Here is a 9186-nt window from a genome sequence, read left to right on the forward strand (position 1 = left end):
TTTAATTGGTATCCAGGCCCACAATCTCCCTAGATAATGGTTGAAACGTATTAGCATGCCAGTAGTGTCAAAGGTTTGAAGGACGTCTTCCTACTGCTCGTCGCACTGCGAACTGTCGCGTTCGACCGCGAAATGTGTCGGAATCTAAGCCCTAGTGGAAGGGGGTGGTTTCATTGACGGCCTTTATGACATCCTCTGAGGCCATTTCGTGTCTGTTCGGAGCGGTGGTACGTGTATAATGCAGAATGAGATTTTCACTCTGCAGCGGAGTGTGCGCTGATATGAAACTTTCTAGCAGATTAAAACTGTGTGTCAGACCGAGACTCGAACTCGGGACCTATGCCTTTCGCGGGCATGTGCTCTACCGACTGAGCTACCCAAGCACGACTCACGCTCCCCCCTCACAGCTTTACTTCTGCCAGTATCTCGTCTCCTACCTTCCAAACCTTTTTAACATCGTAGTGAAATAACAGTAATCAGAGCTCGCAGGAAAAGGTTTACGTGTTTGTTTTCGCCGCACGCTGTTCGCGAACGGAATGGCCGAGAAATAGTATGATAGTGGTTCAATGAACCGCCTGTCAAGTGATGTAGGAGTAGATGGATCCAGCTACTAGTGGAGAGGTACTGGATCGTATCAGGAAAAAAGAAATTTATGCCACAACATAACTAAAAGAAAGGTTAATTTGTTGCCATATACACTCCTGGAAATTGAAATAAGAACACCGTGAATTCATTGTCCCAGGAAGGGGAAACTTTATTGACACATTCCTGGGGTCAGATACATCACATGATCACACTGACAGAACCACAGGCACATAGACACAGGCAACAGAGCATGCACAATGTCGGCACTAGTACAGTGTATATCCACCTTTCGCAGCAATGCAGGCTGCTATTCTCCCATGGAGACGATCGTAGAGATGCTGGATGTAGTCCTGTGGAACGGCTTGCCATGCCATTTCCAACTGGCGCCTCAGTTGGACCAGCGTTCGTGCTGGACGTGCAGACCGCGTGAGACGACGCTTCATCCAGTCCCAAACATGCTCAATGGGGGACAGATCCGGAGATCTTGCTGGCCAGGGTAGTTGACTTACACCTTCTAGAGCACGTTGGGTGGCACGGGATACATGCGGACGAGCATTGTCCTGTTGGAACAGCAAGTTCCCTTGCCGGTCTAGGAATGGTAGAACGATGGGTTCGATGACGGTTTGGATGCACCGTGCACTATTCAGTGTCCCCTCGACGATCACCAGTGGTGTACGGCCAGTGTAGGAGATCGCTGCCCACACCATGATGCCGGGTGTTGGCCCTGTGTGCCTCGGTCGTATGCAGTCCTGATTGTGGCGCTCACCTGCACGGCGCCAAACACGCATACGACCATCATTGGCACCAAGGCAGAAGGGCCTCTCATCGCTGAAGACGACACGTCTCCATTCGTCCCTCCATTCACGCCTGTCGCGACACCACTGGAGGCGGGCTGCACGATGTTGGGGCGTGAGCGGAAGACGGCCTAACGGTGTGCGGGACCGTAGCCCAGCTTCATGGAGACGGTTGCGAATGGTCCTCGCCGATACCCCAGGAGCAACAGTGTCCCTAATTTGCTGGGAAGTGACGGTGCGGTCACCTACGGCACTGCGTAGGATCCTACGGTCTTGGCGTGCATCCGTGCGCCGCTGCGGTCCGGTCCCAGGTCGACGGGCACGTGCACCTTCCGCCGACCACTGGCGACAATATCGATGTACTGTGGAGACCTCACGCCCCACGTGTTGAGCAATTCGGCGTTACGTCCACCCGGCCTCCCGCATGCCCACTATACGCCCTCGCTCAAAGTCCATCAACTGCACATACGGTTCACTTCCACGCTGTCGCGGCATGCTACCAGTGTTAAAGACTGCGATGGAGCTCCGTATGCCACGGCAAACTGGATGACACTGACGGCGGCGGTGCACAAATGCTGCGCAGCTAGCGCCATTCGACGGCCAACACCGCAGTTCCTGCTGTGTCCGCTGTGCCGTGCGTGTGATCATTGCTTGTACAGCCCTCTCGCAGTGTCCGGAGCAAGTATGGTGGGTCTGACACACCGGTGTCAATGTGTTCTTTTTTCCATTTCCAGGAGTGTATTATGAGGCATCAAAGGATCGTTAATTTGGTAGGGAAGGAAAGTGTATGTATTCGGGGAGGGAGGAAGTCAGACCGGGGAAGAGGTAAAAATTATACAGCAAGATAATATTTTGACTAAGTGGAAGGTCCGGGTTCGAGTCCCGATCGGGGCCCACATTTTTCAACTGTCCCCATTGATATTTATCAACGCCTGTAAGCAGCGAAAGGTTTAGATTTCATTATAACTTCATTTTCCGAGAGCTGAAAGATCACCAGTGATAACTGTACGAATACAGCTTCATATAACAATAACCAGCTTCAAGAAGACGTAGACTGCAATAGTTATTCAAAGACGATGAAGCCTGCACAGGAAAGAGTAGCGTGAAAAGCTGCATCAAACGACAAAATCCAAAGAAATTCCAAATAGGTGATAAAGTGATGATCGTATGGCATTGATGGGTGGGAGTCGTGTGTGACTACCCCGCATAGCAGGCCCACGTTCCATCGAACCTGGGCCTGCATATCCATATATCGCCCGGACCGAGACTCGAACTCAGGATCTTTCATGGGCAAGTGCACTACTGACTTCTTTTTTTTCTTCCTGTCAACTTAATCCTACTCCTAGTGCTCTGTTATCTTTTTAAATTAAGTACTGTTCACGAGAAACCACACAAAAAAAGCATTACAGAATTCCATAAAAGGCAGAAAATTGTAAGACTAATATGATTTTTATTTTTACAAACAGATAACAGAACATTTTTGGAGTTTATTCCACACTTTTTACAAGGAACCACATACAAGATGTCATAGAAGGAAGCAACTTGTAACAAAATAATCAGATACGCACTCCCGCAATAAATGAAAATGATAGCCTTGCAATTTTATACCAAATAAAAGAATATTCGAATCTCCAGCAGAGCAGGGCCAGTGGACTTCTCAGAATCCACAGCCCATAAGTGTTTGTTCATGTATCGTATCAAAACTAACTACGCAGTAAAACTTCTCAGAACTGGCACAACCCAACTGTTTGGAGAATCCACGAATACCCTTCTTAAGAAATTGACGTAATGTGTTGCATATTGCGTTCGGCGCTGTATCTTCTCGTGTTGTTCATTTAAATACATACAAAATTACACCTACTCCATTCCACTGTCATACACTGAAGCGCCAGAGGAACTGATAAAGGCAAGCGTATTCAAATACAGAGATATGTAAACAGGCAGAATACGGCGCTGCGGTCGGCAATGCCTATACAAAACAACAAGTGTTTGGCATAGTTGTTAAATCGGTTACTGCTGCTACAATGGAAGGTTATCAAGATTTAAGTGAGTTTGAACGTGGTGTTATAGTCTGCGCACGAGCGATGGCACAGAGCATCTCCGAGATAGCGCTGAAGTGAGGATTTTGCTGTACGATAGTTTCACGAGTGTACCGTAAATATCAGGAATCCAGTAAAACATCAAATCTCCGATATCGCTGCGGCTGGAAAAAGACCCTGCAAGAACGGGAACAATGACGACTGAAAAGAATCGTTCAACACGACAGAAGTGCAATCCTTCCGCAAATTGCTGCAGATTTCAATGCGGGGCCATCAACAAGTGTCAGCGTGCGAACCATTCAATGAAACATCATCGATATGGACTTTCGGAGCCGTACCCTTGTACTCGTGTACCCTTGAAGACTGCATGACAGAAAACTTTACGCCTCGCCTGGGCCAGTCAGCACAGACATTAGACTGTTGATCACAGGGAACATGTTGCCTGGTCGGACGAGTCTCGTTTCAAATTGTACGAAGCGGATGGATGTGTAAAGGTATGGCGACAACCTCATGAATCCATGGACTCTGCATGTCAGCGGAGGACTGTTCAAGGTGATGGAGGCTCTGTAATGGTGTGGGTCGTGTGCATTTGGAGGGATATGAGACCCTTGATACGTCTAGATACGACTCTATCAGGTGACATGTACGTAAGAATTCTGTCTGATCACCTGCATCCATTCAGGTACATTGTGCATTCCGACAGACTTGAGCAATTCCAGCAGGTCAATGCGACACCGCTTGCGTCCAGAATTGCACCAGGAACATTCTTCTGATTTCAAACACTTCCTCTGGCCGCCGAACTACCCAGATATGAACATTATTGTGCATTTCCGAGATGCCTTGCAACGTGTTGTTCAGAAGAAAGCTCCACCCTCTTGTACTCTGAAGGATTCATGGAGCCAATTCCCTCCAGCACTACTTCAGTCATTAGTCGAGTCCATGACACGTCGTGCTGCGGCACTTCTGCGTGCTCGCGGGGACCCTACACGATATTAGGCAAGTGTATCACTTTCTTTGGCTCTTCAGTGTATATGCAGTTCACTGCCATCCCTGCGGTCCAGTTGTTCGCGTTGGTCTTTTGTTCGGGGAAGTATGTCACATCTAGGTAAATGGTTACCGCCTGTGGGATCTCTGAGTAAGTGCTACGCGCAAGAAAGGCTATGATAGGATGTGTCGGAATCCACACTTCCATCCGCTTTCCACACACTATAAGGTGTTCATCTGTGTCCATCGGCCCTGTAAAATGCGCAGATAGGCAGATCAACTATGTTTCTTACGCGCAGTTTGACCTGTGTCATGTTCTTGTGATTAATTGGAACGTACCATGATGATCGACCCACAGAGTTCAAGAAAGGGGAAGGGGGGGGGGGTGCACAGAACGCCAGAATTATTTTAGAATTATATGGAACTATTTCGGCAACAGTAACTGCTGTGGCAGGAAATATGTACGAACTACTATCATGAATCAAGTTGCAGAGAACACAATAGTACAAAGAGCCCTTAATCCTCCTGGGTAAGTCGTAATGTATGGAAAAAAAGTCCAAAAGAACAAGAAATTCAGTATACTTCAGAAATAGATGTTTTATTCCACAGTATCAAAAGTAAAATGTAAAGTATAAATGTAACTACCCGAGTTTATAAAAGTGTAAATGCAATTGTTTCATTCCAGAGGAAAATCTGTAATTATCCCAATTTATAAAATGTAAATGTAATTTGTTCCGTGCCAGAGGACAACGTTAAATGTAAATGTAATTGTTTTATTTTATAAAAGGGCAAAAAATGTAAACCGGCGTAACGAAATCAGATTTAAATGTGAACAACATATTGTAGTGGTGAATGAGGGTTTTAAATTACGCGGGCAGCGGGGATGTAGAACCCACGGGTAATAACCAGGTCTTGTGAGTTCGAAATATAACAAAGGGAAAGTTACGAGACAACAGTTAGGTCTACTGACCGCGGTGGTACGACAACAGTCAGACCTCGAAGGTAGGTTACACGATATGTCAGACGCTTCTAAAAGCGTAGGGGAAAAGCCTGAACAGAGACGCCAGCCAAAGAAGGGTGCACAATTAGAGCCAGTGAGATGGTGAGGACCCTTCAACAACACCCCATGTCAGGGACTGGCGGAGATGGGGGAGGAGAAAACTGAATAAAACTCGGAAACATGACGCTCCGAGACATCTACTGCGGTCAGAGTAGGAAGTTGGTAGTGTGTAGTATCAGCAGGGACAGCAGAAGAGAGTAGCCAGGTGGGGCTAAGCTGAGTTATCTGCAGTAGCTGCAGCACAGCTGACTGAGTCATAGTGATTTGTCTGGGGCTTTCTGCGTGTCGTTCCACGGTTGCTGGCTCAGTTACGAGGGTTGTTCCTAAAGTAACACCTCCTATTTTAATTCGTGGAAGCTACAGGAGAGACATAAATCACAACAGCACAGCTAAACAGAGCAATATTTCAGCTACAGACTGTCATTTATTCACATAGTCACCATCCTTCGTTATGCGCTTTTGCCGACGATGAACCAGAGCCCGTATCTCGCGCTTGTAAAACTCGGAACCAGCTAAGGCTAACCACTTCCTTAAAGCATTGACAACAGCATCCGAGTCTTTAAAATGTTCGCCACGTAGATCAGCTTTCAGAGGCTCAAAGAGATGGAAATCTTAAGGCGCTAAATCGGGACTGTACGGTGGATGTGGTAAGACAGTCCAGTCAAATTTTGCCATGAGTTGCGTGGTCGCAAAAATGGTGTGGGGCCTGGCGTTAGCATGTTGCAGGTGAAAGCTGGTCTTCTTCTCTGGCCTTACCCTGAGCTTTCAGCATAGTCAGCATCGTCTTGTAGAGTGCTGAACTGACAGTTTCTCCAGCCTCCATGACATCCAAAAGAACCACAACCTGGCTGTCCCACAAGACTTTGCACGTCACTTTGCCTGCAGACGGCTGTGCCTTGAATTTCTTCTTCGACGGAGAATTCGCATGTTGTCATTCCATGCACTGTCCTTTGGATTCCTGCTCGTAGTGGTGACACCACGTCTCATCTCCGGTGACGACGTTAGTCAGAAAATTGTCACCTTCAACTTCATATTGGTCCAGCAGGTCCCGACAAATTTCCATTCGAGGAGTTTTTTGTTCTTCTGAAGCGTCCATCTCGCACAGACTTTGTGATAACCAAGATGTTCCAACATTGTTTCGAAGGCATTACAGGCGACATTCAGCTTTGTCCACAATTCTCTAGTGGTTATCCACCGATCAACACAGATGAGCTGATCAAAACGCTCTTCATTGCGAGGGATGATAGCTGTGCAGCTGTGCTTGTCATGCACATCCTTTTCACCACCTTGAAAATGCCGTGCCTATCGCCTCACATTGCTCACTTCTATTGTATCGTCTCCATACACCTTCACCAATCGTCGATGGATTTCAATTTCTTAAGCAGTGAGGGATTCAATCAGACATCGCTGTTTTATACCGCGTCCACATCAGACTCCATTTTGGAACACTCCTCTGCTGGCGCCAACTACCGCAGAACAACGTAAACACCTGCAAGTGAAAGAGGAAGGTTCAAGCATTAGCACTTGTAATATTAGTATCTGTTTCGATAGCTTAAACAAACTTACAATCGATAATCTAACCATGCAGGCTCATAAAAGCCATACAATTTGTGTAAAAATGTCTTACATCGTCGCTGAGCAGCGACCACCTGATATTTCAAAGAATATCTTACGCGCCACGGTGCAGAATACGAATTGTTCACAAACTGTGTCGATAGCGATATTTTTTGTTTCTTATTTTTTGACAGCTGAAGAATTGTAATCCTCTCCTGTTACCACAGTCCTGATATATTTTTAAAGACGGCGGACGCGTATGTCGTGCGGTCCGCAATCACTAATTAGTTATTATAAAATATTACTATTGTTCAGTGCTATGTAAGTATTTATGTGTGCATCTAAGATGAAATATCGAAGATGTCAAAGGACTTTATTTAAAGAAACAGCCAGCAAGACAGAAAATTGAAATTGTACGGAGCCTACTGTTAGCAATACTGACTAAGGTAATTAAATTGGTTATTGTGCTCTCAAATGCTGTAGTGCCTGCTTATTACGTAAAGTATTTCCATGCTATCCATCTCCTATTAATGGCAACAGAAATAATGGTGTTTTTATAGTTTTCATACAGCCACCAGGGACTGACTGCATGTCGGCAAACGTCGTAGTTAAGGCAGAAGGCGCACTGCCATTTACCTTGTTTGTGATTTAAATCCAATTTCTTTTAACGTGTGGTGTAGTATGGCAAAGAAAATTTCCAGGTCTGTCTGTTCCCCTAGGTTTCTCTGTTCGTAGTTGCTAGGTCTCATATCCGGTCGTGATCGAACATGATCAAGACACAAATAAATTAAGTGGCAATGCGAACTCTGTTCTTAATCTTGAGAACGCTACGCCTTCTGCAAACGATTTCAGGTGATATATAAACTGTCACATACAGTAAATAAGGTTTTGAAAAGTCTTTGCTCTTCCCGCTAAGAAGTGGTGCAAAACTCACAACAGATTTCTGAATCTTCACAAGAGAATAATAATTTAATCAAAACATAAATATTTTATTTTAAAACACCAGACACTACACCAACGATTTCTGGCGTGGACATCAAAATCACCACTAAAAAGTGGGGGGTATTACTTTCGGAACAACCCGCGTAGTACTGGCAGTTTCATTTTTAAGTAGTGTTAGTTACGTTACCGTCTCTGTGTAAAGACTTGCATTATCATGGGTACACATCCTTTAGAGCAAGGGATTGATACTGTTTTCTGAATGAAGTCAAAAGCTGTAAAACACTCACAGTGTTTGTCAGTTCAGTACTTATTCTATGCATTATCATTCATTATAAGGGAATTTCAGCAAAATAGTCATGTCAAGACTCCCTCTCACTTAGGTCGACCGACCATCTCCCTTCTTCCCGAACCCTGTCGTCCAGTCTCAAGCAAGACTTATATTTTGGATGCGAAACTACTACTGCTTCCACTATTTATGCTGTAGTTATTTCTGAGAGCTGGATTCAGTATAAGATGTACGACTTCTTATAACATGCAAGTGGTCTTGAGTGTAGTATAAAATACGAAGAAAGACTGCTGAAAAGTAAGATAGGGCTTGATGGCGCTAATTTTGGCAGATTAAATAAATTAATGAATACACATTTAGAAACATAAGTGGTTGGGTAAGTCAGTTCGAAGGTCACAGGAGTAAAAGTGTAAACCATTTAGAACAGAAACACGCCTAGTAAAGCATAGCCATTTTCGAACCGATCATTGAGATGTGATTCTTATTACCATTTATCTGAGCATGCCCTTTTCTTCCCCTTTTCTCGGACAATATCCTCCGAGCCATGGATGAAGGGCAACAGATTCCATATTCCTAAATTTCCGGAAAACGTTTGACACAGTGCCACAACACAGACTGTTGACTAATGCGGAATAGTTTCTCGGATAGATGAGTGGCTCAGGGAAGATTTTTTAAGTAATAGAGCCCAGTACGTTTTCCTTGGGCGGCGAATGTTCATCGGAGACAAAGGTATCATCAAGAGTGCACAGGAAAGTGTGATAGGACCAGTGTTGTTCTCAATATTATGACTTTTGAACACTATTAAGGTAAATACATTTTTGTTCTCTGTCAAAATCTTTCATTTGCTAACTATATGCCTATCAGTAGTTAGTGCCTTCATTAGTTAGAATCTTTTATTTAGCTGACAGTATTGGCGCTCACTGTATTGCAGTATTTCGAGTA

This window comes from Schistocerca cancellata, chromosome 6 (genome assembly GCF_023864275.1).
Source record: "Schistocerca cancellata isolate TAMUIC-IGC-003103 chromosome 6, iqSchCanc2.1, whole genome shotgun sequence".
Classification (NCBI taxonomy): domain Eukaryota; kingdom Metazoa; phylum Arthropoda; class Insecta; order Orthoptera; family Acrididae; genus Schistocerca; species Schistocerca cancellata.